The sequence below is a fragment of the Lathamus discolor genome, chromosome 1 (genome assembly GCF_037157495.1).
Source record: "Lathamus discolor isolate bLatDis1 chromosome 1, bLatDis1.hap1, whole genome shotgun sequence".
Lineage (NCBI taxonomy): Eukaryota > Metazoa > Chordata > Aves > Psittaciformes > Psittacidae > Lathamus > Lathamus discolor.
In genome coordinates this window covers 136,639,253-136,654,247 of record NC_088884.1, presented here as the reverse complement: position 1 = coordinate 136,654,247, position 14,995 = coordinate 136,639,253, and the positions used below count along the sequence as shown (strand labels likewise).

General features: G+C 50.6%; 1 protein-coding gene across 2 annotated transcripts in view; it reads left to right on the top strand.

Annotated features, from left to right (window-relative positions):
* The first annotated feature begins 11,644 nt into the window (after positions 1-11,644).
* Positions 11,645-14,995, top strand: part of PDGFRA (platelet derived growth factor receptor alpha) — a 36,245-nt gene continuing 32,894 nt past the window's right edge. The window contains exon 1 of one of the 2 annotated variants that reach the window (XM_065697220.1): positions 11,645-11,778. The gene's annotated coding sequence lies outside the window, so the exon portion shown is untranslated. Of the gene's footprint in view, positions 11,786-14,995 lie in introns of both variants that reach the window. The other variant, XM_065697230.1, reaches the window with a different exon arrangement.

The following is a 14,995-nucleotide window of genomic DNA, read 5'->3' as shown; positions in this document are numbered from 1 at the left end:
AAAAGGAGGAGCTAGAAAGGAGCTGTTTGCATTTTGTTGGTCCTATCCCTGTTTTTCACTACTGTCTGTTCTCAAAATCATTTAGAGAAATATTAGATTCTTAAATTGACCAAACCCATCACAATCTCATTCTCCTTCTATCATATACATATCATATATATATATATGTATGTATATATATATATCTATATATGTATATATATCTTCTGACTTAGTCCAGAACTACAGCAGCCACCTGCTCTGCCTATGCCACCAACACAGCTCAAGCCTCAGCACTGGTTTTGTCACAAAGGGGTAAGCATTGCCCTTTTCTTTCTCTTGACTCAATTTTTGGCTGTCCCCTGTCCAGTAAATGGGAATGTGTTTCTGTCTGAAAACAGACAAATGGAGGAACTCTCAGGATGTGGCTGTCTGTTGCAATCGCTTGAAAGCGAGTCAGAACAACTGCATCATTGCACAAAGTAGTAAACAAGCCCAACTGGAGTAGGAGTTGAGATAACCCGGGTGTCTGGTGTCAGCTCTCGAGCTGGGGAGAGTCACCGCACAGCAGGGATGTTTGTCATCCTTCTCTCTTTTTGCTTTGGGAAAAAAATGGGAAAAGGAAACTCATAAAGAGATGTGGGAGATGAGAACCTGTCAGTGTTTTAAATAGATTTTTCTAGTTTACAATTTGGGTCTTCTTAATTTCGTCAAAAAATAAGAATTTTCTTGGAGAAAATTAAAACAACTCCCACAAGCTCCTGTTAAAATTTTCCAGTAAAAAGCAGTGACTTCTTTTGGCTGGCTGGAGCTTTTTCATTTATGTTAGCAGCTGCCAGAAGCCCATTTAGAGTATATGTTTTATTCTGTTAACCAGAGAGCAATTTTGGATGAAAGATGCCTTACTGAGCTACATCCACCATCCTGAGTTTCTTCTATAGTGATGCTGAAAGTGAACCTCTGATATGAGGTGATGTACATATGGGTATAGCATGTTGAAGTTTTTTAACCACCTTATAATGAGTTTTGGGAACACTGATCTTCACCAAGGCCCCAGGTAGTATGGCCAAGCAGAAAGATTTTTTACATATGATATGCAGAGATATGGGTTTTGACCAAATGCATACAGAGTCTCTGATTAATTCTCATGTAGTTAGCACAATGATTTCTATTTTTTTATGTTTGGGAAAAAGCAATGCTTGCCAAAACATGCTATTGTGTCTAATTATTTTTCAGTATTAAAAGCTACTGTACTAATGTTACTAGTAAGTAATGTTGCTCACTACTTACTTTGATTATCTTACACCAGTGTAAACCAAGAGAAATCCCACACACTTCAGCATGCTTGACTACTCTGCTCCACCAGCCCTGTGCTTCTGGGATGCTACCATCAGCAGAATTTGGTGACAGGAGGGGGAAGAAGGCATGGTGGTGGATTACCTGCCTACAGCAGGCATAAGCATCCTGATGAATATAAGATTTTTATTGACCCAGTTGTCCTCAGGACCTCTAAATTCTGATAACTGTCTGGTGGTTGAACAAGATTCTTTATTCATCCTTCCTCCACACGATAGCAGAAAATCCAGCATCTCCACCAGATGCAGTGTACAACCTCTTTGAAGAGCACCAGATGTTGCTAGTGTGATGCACTTCGCACTCAGAGAGCATCAGCCCAGTTGCTCTGCAGGGAGCAAGGGATTGGCTCAGTCCACCAGTTCAGAAGCAGGGCCAGAGAATTTCTGCCCTTTTTTGGGAGTATGTTTGTCCCTGCCCATGGCAGGGGGGTTGGAACTAGATTATCTTAAAGTCCTTTCCAGCCCTAACTATTCTATGATTCTATGTGCGTTAGACAGGCAGATACCCACTGAGACAGGCAGATACCCACTGCCTGTGAACAGAAAGTAGAATAATGGAAGACACTATAGAAAGGAAGGAAAGAAGCAGTAACTGAAGGCAGCCCTTGCAGGGCTGTGGAAGGATTTCATGAAGCTCTGACTCTACTTTCTGAAATCCACACCGCTGCAGGGTCGTGAGCTGTCACGTTAGGTTGGCTTCAGACAGCAAAGGATCTCCTGGCCCCACCACTCTGTGCATTGCCACTGAGGGGCAGCCTGTGTGTCCTACCAGCTCTGAACCACCAGCTCTGCACACAGTGCAACCCCATTGTGTTTCTTCCAGAGGCGCCTCTAACTCCCCAGGGACAGGAGTTGATTTTGGACGGTATGCAATAGTGCTTGAAATGTCTATGTAGATCCTGCTGCTCTGTTGTGAGAGGTTGAGGAATCTAAGAGAATGGTCAACTTCTTGAGATTCAGGAAACAGTCTGGTATTTAAACTAGAGTAAAAACAAATGTTCCCTGCAAAAGCAGATGAGGATGCTGTGTTTCACTTTGTGGAATTTAGGGCTGGCAAAGACGGAAGCCTTTTAATTCGTATCATATCAAGGTTTTGTGCGCATTCCTTCTGAATGGGAGATGCTGGAAGTGGAAAGTTGGCTCTGGTTTTTATGTTTTTCAAAACAAAGTCCTTTCGGTGGTGTTCTTAACATAGATTGAATGGGTGAAACAAAACCACTAGAAACTTTTCTTAGAACCTCACCTGTAGGAGACTGATTTTCCTGCGAGACATCTAAGAGAACTGTGTATGTACAGCTTGTTACATATAACATTGTCCTCAGAGGTCTTCTGTTTTACGACTTAAGTTTTTCAAAAGTGAAAAACATCATTGGTGATCACTGTGGCTTCAAAGAAAACAGGCTCCTCCTCTTGGTCCTGTTCTTTGCTTGGTGCAACTTTGTGGATTTCAACTGTTGTCCCTCATTTACACCAGCAAAGTCACTCCATCTGCGAAGTGACTGATCCTTTTCTCCTATACAACTGGCACTAAACATGAGCTCATCCTTTTAATTTACTTGGTCAAACCCGGTCTCCTGAACTGTAACTTTAACAGGTATTTCATGCGTGATATACATAGTCTCAAAAGGTTTCCAGTATGAATGGGAATGGTACGCAGTCTAAACTTGCACCTCTGTAGCCTTGTAGCTGCTTAAGGTGAATTGCTAACAAACAGGGACAAAACAGTCACTTCTGGAACATTTTAACCTCTGTAGACATCTGAAAGCTTTTCTTCCTGAAGAATACTTCACCACAGCCTACTTTGCATTTGACTTCTGTGGTGTCTGCTTTCTGCTGTGGCTCCTGTAGATGCTGCAGGAGTTGTGGAGCCAGCGAAGCTGTGGAGCTGGGCAGAAGGAGCCCGTGGTGTCTGTGCTTATAGCTGCTGCTCACTTTATTTTTTGCTTCTGGGTGGGAAGCCAATAGTTGGTTTTAATTCCAACTTGAATGTGTCTTAGAGTCTGGCTCTCTTCTTGTGTGACACTGTAATGCTGAGATATTCTGGGACACTTTTACTAACCATGGCAGAGATGCATTCCTGAAGACTGAAGCAAGGGTGTTTTTCAGTGCAGGCCCACATGTTTGAATGATTCCAGCTGGGAAACCCACTCTCTCTGGTGGTCTGATGGAGCCCAGGTTTACTGACCTTCATAAAACTGTGCCACCCACTGCAGTAAGACCCCCCTCCATGCCACACACATCCCCCTTGCTCTGTGTACCCGAGTGATCTGGGACTTTGTACTTGCTTCTCCTGGCTTTGGGCAGGCAGAGCAGTTTAGATGCAAGGATGGCAGAGAGGAGCAGGAAGGAAATGAAGCTACCAATTAATGACGGTTTTCTTCACTCAAACTCCAGTGGACCTTTGAGAAATCCAACACGGTTTTTTGAAAGCAAATTTGTTACCTCCTTAATTCCAAATAATCCCCGCTGCTGAAATGGGGTGAAACATTGTCTGCTGTGATCCTGCTTCTCTCCTACTCTTCAGAATAATTGAGGAGTGATGCTTACACAAGGTGACTGCCTACCCTAGGTCCTCTTGTCCCACTTATCTCCATTCAGATGCTAATGATGGTTTAAACCAATGTTTGCGATTCACAAGCCTAAAGCAAAGCTAGGCAGAAGGTCTGTAGACAGTACAGGAGCTAGCTATTTTCAACTCCCCTTCTCTCCTAAGTCAATATTGGGATAGGCAGCAGTGAAAAAAGCCAACATACGGAGAAGGAATTTGAAGCCGGGATAGCTTCAGAAGCCATTAGAACAAGCAGCCCCACAGGGCAAAGGGCAGCGGGAGAGGCATTGGCAGGTGCTAAGTGGGCTGGGGACCATTTGTCTCCCAGAAAAAAGAAAGGTGCTGGACTCATCAGATATTTACAATGGCTTCTGTCTATTCAAACTGTGTAACTACCTATAAATTTTCACCTCCTGTAAGCAGAACTGTGTGCCTCCAACTTCCCTGTTAACAGCAGTCTACAGTTATACATCCAGTTTTGATCAGCCCTCATCTGTACAGCTGCTGATGTTTCTGTAGTAAAGTTTTTCCTCAAACCCTTCTTCTTGTCAAGCTGACTAAATCCTACTTACATTTTGGTAAAGAATAATCAGAGCAGGCTTCCTAGGTTCATCCAGACCACCAGAGACTCTGCTTGCAGCTTTCCGAATGAAAGCTTCCCAATAAAATGTCATAGAGGAAAGGATTTAAATAATACCTTTTTCTTAGGGTAGTGTAAAGCACATTGGGAGAAAAATAACTGAGAAGAGAAAACATAAGTTTGGTGATGGATAGGAATTGCAAGAATTTATTTGGATTTACTTTGGCTCTACAAATGTTTTCTCCCATCACAAAGAAAGAAGGAAAAGAAATTCTGTATTCTCTTGACAATGAGGAGAGCACATTTGTATTCCATTTGATTATGAAAATAGAAAATAGGGATGAACTGACTTGTTCCTACTCTATTCCTTCTTTGTTGTGTCCTTGGCTGATGGTCAAAGAGAGCCCACAAAGAGCACTCTTCTGGTTTGGCTGGTTTTTGTATCTTTACCAGTATTCCTTCAGCACTTAAGCTGTTAATGTGGGACAAAGGAAGCAAAACATGGACAGGAATGGGTGAGGAAGGTGAGCGATTATCCCATGATTCCCTTTCTCTGAAAGGAACCCCAAATGGGTAAAATCAGAATGGACCCCACCTTCCGAGCTCTTGCAGTACAGGTCGTTCAAGTGCTGTAGTGTGGGCTCTCCCCTGTTTGCTTCCTGAATCAATATGATGCACCTGCACAGGGCAGAGGAAGGATGATGGATAAGCTCAGCAAGGCAGGAGGTTGGGGCATGGTGTGCGTCTCACTGTTCCCTAACTCTATAGACCTGCTTGACAAACAGCTTTAAAGATTGCCCTGTGGAAGAGTCAAGCTGCACCATGATCTCTTTCTTCACTGATTCAGCAAGGAGTCCTACAGCAGAAAGAAGGTGGCCAAGGCTTAATATTCCTGTACTTTCGAAATAAGAAACAAGTTTTGACTCTCCTGCATCCCAATGCTGCTTAAAAGAAGCAAAACACATTTTCCAAGTGTATATTCTCCATACACCACAAGGAATCAGTGACAGCTGATTCTCCCCTCCTTTTCACCCTATCCTAAAGAAAGATCTGTTTAACCTGTGATGAAAGTCTGGGACCACTCAAGACAATGACAAACGTCTTTGTGATTTTGTCGGGGTTGGATGCCAAACCTGGGAAAATTGCCCAACATCTTCGTACCAGTTGTAATCAAATCATGGTGAAATAGTTTCTATCAGAGACATGGGCCTAACAAATGAAGTGAAATCAGACACAGAAGCTGTCAAAGGACATCTTGCCCTCTGATTCATGGGAGCTAGAAAAATGTCCAGTAATTGATGGATCTTCAGTTTTTCAGCATTTCTTTAGGGACTCCTTTCAGAGTTTGCTTCATAGGCATAGAAAGCTACTGCCTCTTGAAAATTGCTCCCTCTTAGAGTGCTGAGTTTAGCAGTTAGATAACCAGAGTTGCACCATGAAAAAAAGTCTTGACAAGAAAGCTATAAATTCAGGTTCATTACAGTGCCTGCGTTGTGGCTGGGGCAGTGAAATTCCCCAGCAAGAGGAAGCTTGCTACTGCCACAGCAGAAGTAGTACCATTTGAATGGATATTTCGTTTGTTCTTTGGACAGTGTCCTGCAAAATGATAAGTTTCTGTGCATAAAGCACGTGAAACACAGTTGGTTATCAAGGGTTAACTTGCTGAGTGGAACCAAAGTGAAAGTTTTAAAATACTGCTGCCATGGAGAACAAATGCCTTCAAAGCCCCTATAGCATATGTTATTTAAAAGAGCACTGAAACAATGTCCTGGTTTTAATTATTTTTCTTCACAGTGCTTCTCTAACTTTACTGCCAAAGAAAAGGCTCCCAGAGCCAATTTTTAATCTTAATTATACCAGATTGAATCTGGACTATTTCCCTTGAAGTTAGTTACACCAGATTTACACAAATCAGAATCTGGCCCAGTTTCCACATTAGTCTCTTTCTCAAAATATAATTTAGCTTGAAAAACAAGGTACCTGACTAAACCAGCCAGCATTCCAAGGTTCAAAACCTACCTACATGCTGCTGTGTTCTTGAGCTATGACAGAGCTTCTCTAAGTCTCAGCTGTAGGTTCACATTCATGGCTGCAGGGAAGGGACCTATACCTGCATTTTACTCTTATCCCAGTTTCTCATTTCTCCTTCTGCAACCTCCTTGCTCCAGTGAAGTGCGTATAATGGAGTCCTCTAAAGGACTGTCAACGGCAGAAGGCAAATAAACACGTAACTGAAACAGAAAGGGCTCCCTGCAGAATTAGATAAGGTGCAGACTGGAACCTGGTGACCTCAGACAAAAGGAAAAGCACAGTGTTTTGTAGAAGTGACAGAAAAGAGAGGAACAGTTTCCCCCGGCTTCTCAGTGTGTCAGTCCCTCCTGTCTCTCAGCGAAAGAAAACTGAACACATGGGCTTCATGCACTGGCACTCTTGGTATGGCTCTAGGTGTGACTGGCGCCTGCTTGATTCCTTTCACCACAGATTAGGGTTGCAGAAATAACTTCGGTCTCATGTTTGCGTGCAGGAAGCACACAGCACCACAAGAAGAATGACAATGTGATTCACACCTCCTGCCAAAGCACCTCCAGGACAACCTTGGTAAATAAAAGTAAAATGAATGACTGACTGCAGTAACTAAGAGGAACAACTAAACTCTTTTCCAGGTCTGGAGCTTTTTGATGACTGTGCCAACATGGATGCTGGTTCTTGGAATCCCTAGTGGTCGATTAGGGCTTGACCTGTTTTGGAAAGTATTGAGTGAAACGTGTAACCTACAATGTCTCCACACAAACCCCAATTCTGCAAGCTCTTAGGAAGCATTGAAGGCTTTCCCTCTTCTTTATCCTTGGGTTGCTGGTACTAAAAGTAAATAGATGTAGAACCGAAGCAGCCTGATCTGGCTCTATTTTTGTCCTGCTGTAATCCATTAATTGCTGCAGCTTGAAAGAACAAAGGCAGAGATAATGGTCTCGGGAGTTATGAACCGAAATCAAACCTGGGCTGAATCAGCAGAGGAGGTCCTTTATTACAGAGGGAAAACTCATTTGTGGCCCGGGAGGAATCGCGCTCCTTGCTTTACTTGCAGCACGCCACATCCCCCTAGCTGCTGAGCCCGGCCCACGGCAGCCCGGTGGGGCTGGACCTGCGGGGATAGAGCCTGGAGCCCTCGGATTCTCGGGGACGGCAGGAGGTCCCCGCTTCGCCACCCTCCCCAGACCCCGTTGATGCCTTAATTAACCACGTTGACACCGAAGGCTGGCGAGGCTCGCCGCTGCCGCGGGCTCCGGTGCCCTCTAGTGTCGCGGGCGGCGGCGGCGCTGCCCTGGCGCCCCGGTCCACAGCAAGGGGCACTCCGAGGCCTCCCCGCCCCGTCGGTGCTGTGGAGCACCCGGGATCTCCGCCCCGGGGGCTGGGGCCGGGGCATAGCGCCTAAGGCGGCGGTGACGGGCTACCGGAAGGAGCCACCCGTTATCCCCTTGCCTCACCTCACCCCTAACTACTTCTGGACCAGAGCGGCCTGTTTATTCTGCTCCAGTCAAAAAGTCCGGGCGGGAGCACAAGGGAAAACAAAGCCTGTTTTTCAAAAACTAAGGCTTCCGCGGCTGTTCTGGCATCTTTTAATGTCAAGAGCCAAACGCAACAATGAAAGCCAAACAGCTCTACGTCGTGGCAGCAGCGGCCTCAGCAGGAAAAACGACGATCATAGGAAACTACCTTAACCAAACATGTGGGAATCAAAATAGAGCTTAGTGAGGGCAGGCTGGGCAACGTTAATTTCTTTTGTCTGGCTCCCTGTTCTCCCGCTGACACGGGATCCCTGCTATTCAGAGCCAAATTCTGTTGAACAAACAAAATGAGAGAATCTGGTGTTGCGGAAGGAGGGAAAGGAAAAAAACCCTGGTAGGACCGCAGATGCACACAGGGCCCTCCTGCGGGCAGCCTACATCTCTCTGAGGGGCTGCGGGGCCTCGCGGTCCCCTGACTTGCTCCCTTTCTGCCTCAGGAAGCTTCACCACTGTGCTCTTCTCCCTTCGGAATAGATGGGAGCACAGATTTATAGCACCACACGATGAGAGGCCTCTCTGCTTTCTCTCTCTAGCAGAGGTTTGAGGGGTCTCTGTTCCAGGTTATAGCTGCTCTTTACCATGCAGGAGGAGTTCCAGGTTTGCAGGCAAAAAGCGTGAGCAGGCGGCAGCCGACCCCCGCACAGTGCATCGCTGCTGCAACGTGGGCAATCTAATCAAACGCAGACCTGCCTTCTCACTGAGACAAAGGCTGCGGCCCCACGGCGGGGCTTCTTGAGGGCCAGAGCCGGACACCCCCTCTCGCCGGCCCCCGCCCCTCAGCAGGCAGCTCGGGGGTCCTTATGAACCACCTATTAGGCTGCCCAATAGCCTCAGCCAGCAAAAAGCTGCCCGGGTCACCTCTGGGAGAGAGCCGCAGGAAAAGGCTCGTTACTAGCAGCAAATTGGGGCTCCTCTGGAGGAGGAAAGGGTCCAGGAGCAGGGCGAGCAGCCCTGCAAAAACCCTCCCCGTCGGATCCCGCTGCCCGGAACCCGCAGGCGCTGCGCGACCTGGGAGGGACCCCTGTTGCGGAGTTAGGGGAGCAGGTCGGGAGCATTAACAGGCCAGAGCGGCTGTAGCCCGGGCTCTGCAGTGTTTCTTAAGATGTGAAGCTTCCATCTGTTGCCGCGTAAACACACGCTAGTAGGATGCCTTGTGCTCCAGCCCTTCGGGGGAGGGGAAGGAGGGAGGAGAGGAGAGGGGGCCGCAGTGGTAGAACTCCCCCCACCCCCAGCCTGTCCTCTCGCTAACCCCAAGTCCCCCGCGCCTTCCTGGACGGGACCCCCAGCGCCACACGGGGTGGGGGGTAGGAGCCAGCAGCCGTCCTGGAGGGTTTATTTTAACAACCACCTCCTCTGAGCGGGACCAATCCACAGGCACCGCCGGCTCTGCGGAGGGAGATCTGGCCGGCGGCTCCCCGGCGCCCGGCCCTTAGCGCGGGGAAGTCACGTCGGGGAAGGTATCAGTACTCCCTGGCCCTCGGGACACGGCCGCCCCGGTGCCCGCAGCGCCAGCCGGGCCTGGCCGGGCAGGAAGCTTCGCCAGTGTCCCAGGGTGCAATTTTTATATTTTCGCTGGCTCCTGTGAGATCCCACGTGGAAGCCGTTAACGACCGCTCGATAATGATCACGACAAAGGCATTATTCAAATGAGGCAGGTAATTGTAACCAGAAGGCGCCTCCTCCCCTTCCCTTTTGCTCCTTTCTTTTGGCAAGAATAACTCTCGCATTGCACCCCAACCCGACGGTGCTTCGCCAGAAATCACCTCCACCGCCCCGCACGTTAAACCAGACACGTTCACGCCGGTAAATCACGGCCCGAGCCCTGCAGAACCCCCTTGGAGCTCGCAGGCAGTTGCTGCCGGCGGTCTGAACCGCACGTCTTGGTGGGGTTTCAATCTGCCGGAGCCCACAGCTCCGACCCAAGTCACGACAGGGCTTCTCCCTCCACAAACTCGGGGGTCCAGCCTGGGTGCACTAGCTCGCGCCCCAGGTAGAGAGCTCCAGTGTGCGGTGGTGGGTGAGTTGTGATTTTTCACTGCCCTTTTTTTTGGCCATGCTTTTGATTCACTGGGAGCCTGTTGTTTATTCACAAGCATTACGGTATCCTGTTAGCATTCCGACCAGGGGCTGCTCACAGATCTGACTCCAATGATTTCCTGGACGAACATGTGGAAGCAATAGCTGGGCTGAGCACTCACCCGAGCCGAGGATGCACTAGCGGAGAGGGCTCAAAGGGCCGGGGCCGCCGCCGGGACCCGGCCAGCTCACCCTAGCCCGCTGCTCACGGGAGTAGGTTCTCCTTTCTGCCCCCATTTTCTTCGGGGCATCTTCTCTTCAGAGGCTTAATTCTCTTTCTCTTAGGAAAGCGAAAACCCATCAGATCCTGGCGCTTGACTTCGAGAACAAACTTTTCTTTCGTTTAATACTAAAAGTTAAAAAAGAGGTGCGGGGGGTCGGTGCCAGACTGGGGAGGGAAGGAAGCGGGAGCAGCCCTGGGCGCAGCTCGCGGGCCGCTGCCCTCCCTTGGAGGCAGGCGAGCAGGGGTCTCCCTCGCCGCTCCTTTCCTGGGGCTGCAGTGCCCCCTCTCCCGCGGCCGCCGCATCGCCCCGCTTGCCGCGCTCGCCTCTCCGCACCGAGCCTGCAGCAGCAGGGCTGCGAGGGCAGCTCCTCTGGCCACCCCTTATCGCCAGCTGATAGCGAGGGCCAACAAAGCAGAGATACCCGGTGCTGGCTCCCCTGCGGGGATCAAAGCTCCGTCTGGAGCGTTTTCAAACCGGAGGGACTCGGATGTGCGCTGCCCTCGCTTCCTCAGGCATCGCCGGCACTCGCCCTGTACCGGATGGGACATCCAAGGGGTTTCTTTGCTCTGGGCAAAGCAAAAGTAGAACGAAAGGGAAGAGCTTTCTCGGTCCCGTCGGAGCAGCGGGGTTTGGGTGGGCTGGCTCCTGGCGAAGGTTACCTTTCGTTGTGTCTTTCATTCATAAGTGTTAGTGATTCGTCTCTCACCCTCTCTCTCAGTGCCTCCTGCTCCTGTGGGGCTCACGGCCGTCCATCCAGCTCTCTAGCCCAAGCTCAAGCTCAGTGGTGTACGAAGGACACGAGGAAGCCGCATATTCGTTTCCAGATCAAACTCCCCATCCATAACCTCACAGTGTGCCCGTGAACACCGAGCCCTGCGCCCCAGACCCCGTCCTGGAGGGTCTGAGGAGGGAAGGCTCTTTCATGAAATTGGGAGCACTCGGAGTTTTCATGGAAGTTTTTGGGGTTGGTTCTATTTTTTATTATTATTTTGTATTTTCTCCCCTGCAGAGCAAGCCCCTCCGCTCCCCCCTGCCTCCCCCTCGCCCCTGCCATATGGCCAGCCTCCCCCTCCCCTGCGAGGCTGGTGAAATCTGGAGGCAGAGACTGGCCCCCCTGCCTGCGTAAGAGCCTCCCGTCGGCGCGCCCGCCTCCGGCCGCCGGGCTGGGGGCGCTGGGAGAGCCAGGGTGGCTCTTATTCTGAAGGGGCCGGAGGGGGGCTTCATTTCCTGACAGCTATTTACTTAAAGCAAATGATTAGTTTTGGAAGGATGGACTATAACATTGAATCAATTACGGGACGCGGTTTGTGAGACCATTACAGTCGGGTCGGGAGGGAGGGCGAGCGGCAGGGAAAGAGCGCGGCTGAGCGGGGAAAGTCACAAAGGACGTGGACATATTTTGGATATTTTACAATCTGCAGGATTGGGGCTGAGGATTATAAAGGAGAAGGTAAGAGGTGAGGGGCAGCTTCCCCACCTTTTCCTTTCTTTCTTTCTTTCACGTTTTCTCCCGCTTTTTTCCTCTCCTCGTTTATTCCTTTCCGCTTGATTTACTTGTTGCTGTTTCTTGTGGTTTGTGTTTCTTTTTTTCTTTCATTTCCCCCTTTCTCCCCTGTGCTCTGAGCCGGGCGGGGGGCTCCTTGCCGCGGGACGGAGGGGAGCGGGGAGCCGGGAGCGGGCGCTGCGCGGGCCGTCGGGGCGCGGCGGCGAGCAGCTCGGGCAGCACTAATGACAAACACATTGGAGCGGCGGGGCCACCGCGCCGCATTCCCGCCGCGGGGGCGGGAGCGATCCGCAGGGGCTCCGCGGGCAGCGGCAGTGCCCGCCCGAGGGGGACCCGGCGGGATGCGCGCAGAGCGGGTCCCCCTCTTCGCGCATCTCTCGCTTCCTTCACCCCGCTGCTTGCCCCCGTCCCTTCCCCCACCCTTTGTTTTTCACCACCTTGCCCTCCCCAGATCCCCCTTCCCACTTCATTCCCCCTGACCCTGTGGGAGCCGAAAATGCCCCGAGATCCCAGGTAGGGATACGCACTCAACCCCCCAAGGCAAACCGATCTCTATCTCTGCGCGCCCCGTCTTTTTTACACGTTTCTGCGGAAGGGAAGATGCTGAATTTAGGCAGGACGGGTACCTGGAGCCTTTCCAGTTTACAGCCTCTTCTCGCCATGGGAAAGGCAGCCCTGCCGCAGCCCCGCCGGACTGCCCGAGCCCACTGCCTCCTGCCCCAGGGAGGGCAAACGCCTCGCGGCCGCCGTTTGGATTTTGTCAAGCGCGGCAAACTTGCCAGCCCCTGCCAGGCTGGAGTCCCCTGGAAAAGTCCTAGGAGCAAGTAGGAAATGGCTTTTTGGCCGTCCGCGGCATTGCTCAACATTTTTGGAAGCGGATCCCGCAGCCCAGGAGCCGTTCCAGAGGACAGGACTTGGACAGCTTTTTCTGGAGCCAGCAGCCACAGATCGAGCGAGGCATCAGCAGCAGCAGCAGCTCCGGGGTGCAGCTGCCAGCCCCTGTGGCTTATCCACATCTCGGTGGGAGGCGGTTGCGGGGCAGCGGCGGGGCGATGCTCTGGTACCCCCCGCGCCAGGGGCACGTTTCCAGCGACCCTCGACGGCGTTTTCGGAGCTTATCTTGCAAATGTTCCAGCTCCAGGACGCTCCTCGGGGCCCAGGGCTGCACACCCGTGGCGGACAGGGCATCGTCTCAGCCCTCATGGGGCCCGACGGACCCGTCGTTAGTGCTGCGGGCACGTCGCTCTTCCTTGGTCCAGCAGCTCCCAGCAGGGGCACGACGTTTGTTCCCTGCCGAGACTCCCGCCCCTCTCTGGACCCCGCGCCTTCGGGGTTCGTGCCTTGCCCGACGGAAAAGGCTGGAGAAGGAGCCCCGGGTGGCAGCTCCAGCAAAATTAGCCAGCCCCTGAGGGAAACGCGGCTTCGCTCTTTCCCTCTTCATCTGCCCTACCCCGGTTTTCAGTTTTCTGGCTACTTCGCATTAAAAAAAAAAAAAAAAAAAAAAAAAAAAAAGAAAGGAAAAAGAAAAAGAAAAAGAATACCGCTCCTTGGCAAGGGCTTTCCTATTGTTTCCCAGACAAGCAGCGAGGTGGCCAGGAGTTGCCATCTCTGCCAGGTTTGCTCGGTGTCCCGGGCAGCCTTTCGTTCGCAGCAGCTACAGCCGCCGGGCTCTGCCTAGGGGCCGTGGACCAAGGGGGAGCCGCTCCCCGGGGTCTCCTCTCTGGCTCCCTGCGGACAGACCGGGTTTGGCAAGCGCCTGCAGCCTGATGGGGCTGGAGAGTGCAAACGTAACCCCCAAGCCCCATCCGACCCTCGTCCCGCTGGCTATAGGCTGCCCGCTGTCTCCCCGACGGGGTGCACCGGGAAAGGGAGGCGCCTTGTTATGCCCTCGGCATCTCCCGAGGCTGATGCAGAGCCCAGCTGGGGTCCCGGCTCGGCTGCCTTAACTCTGTGTTTCTAGATGGGGCAAGAGACAGGATCAAAGCAAGGAGACAGGCATCAAAGGTTCTTCTGTCATCGGCTGATCAAAATCCGAACTGTGGCGGTCCGACTTTTAACTCTGGATCTGGAAACGCTAGGGAAAGATCTCCCAGCAAGGGACTTCGGGTTTAGCTTCTAGTTAACAAAGACCATTTTAGAAAGGCCCTCAGCTAAACAGCAGTTTAGCCAACCTCAAAGCCTGGTGAAAAAAGAAGTTTGGATGAAAATGAGGCAGCACAAAGCAGTGGGATTTAGGAGTCCACAAGCAAACCAGCTCTCCCAGCCTGCAGGCGCTCTCATGCTGCTTCAAAATGAGAACCCTTGTTGTGGTGCCCTTATCCAGGCACCAAGGTGCAGGAGGTGTGCCAGTCCGGCTGCCGCTGGGCACTGGGGCCATCCTCGGTGTTATTTGCTTGTTGATGTATGGGAAATCTTCATGCGGCTGTGAGAGCAATATATAGGTATTAGGTTTCAAGAAAGCAGGAAGCAATAAATATTTTAATAAAATACCTCTCAGCAGTACTACAGTATCAAGCTAGTTTTCGAGGACAATGTATATAGGCAGAAAAAGCCTTGCACACTCCAAACCTTGCTGGTTACTTCCAGCCATACCAGTTGGTCTAAAAAAGAGGGTGAAATATACAACCTTAGACAATCCTCTCCTCAATTGCATCCTTAGATTATCATGGCCATAAGAGCACTATTTCTGCATCTGAACTCTGAAAATTTTGATAAAAGATGTTTGCTTTGCTTATTTTAAAGACCAAGGAATGAATTCTGAGAGGGTGTTTCTTCTGGTGAAGAAACAATCCTTTCTGTCCTTTCTCTCCCTCTTGCCTTGCCCTCCTGCTTGACTCATCTCTCTCAAGCCAATAAAGCTTTACACAGGCACCCAAGGGAAAGGCTTGAAGCAGCTATGCTTCCTAGCTCTTGTGATCAACAGAGGCAGATTGTTTTGTTCATGCAATGCTTCTGAGCATTGAGTTGGGATCTGAGGTGCTCTTTGATTTGATCCTGAGAACCTAAGTGAGATGTATTCCTTGCAAGTGCCAGTCTGTTTGTTTGCTCAGACAGCCTGGAAAATCCTTTTCGGAGTAACTGGGGAAATTTAGGCTTTGCAAATTTCCCCCTACATTAACTCCTAGACTGGTGGAGTCTGTCCTTGAGGGTTAGGTTGAAGAAT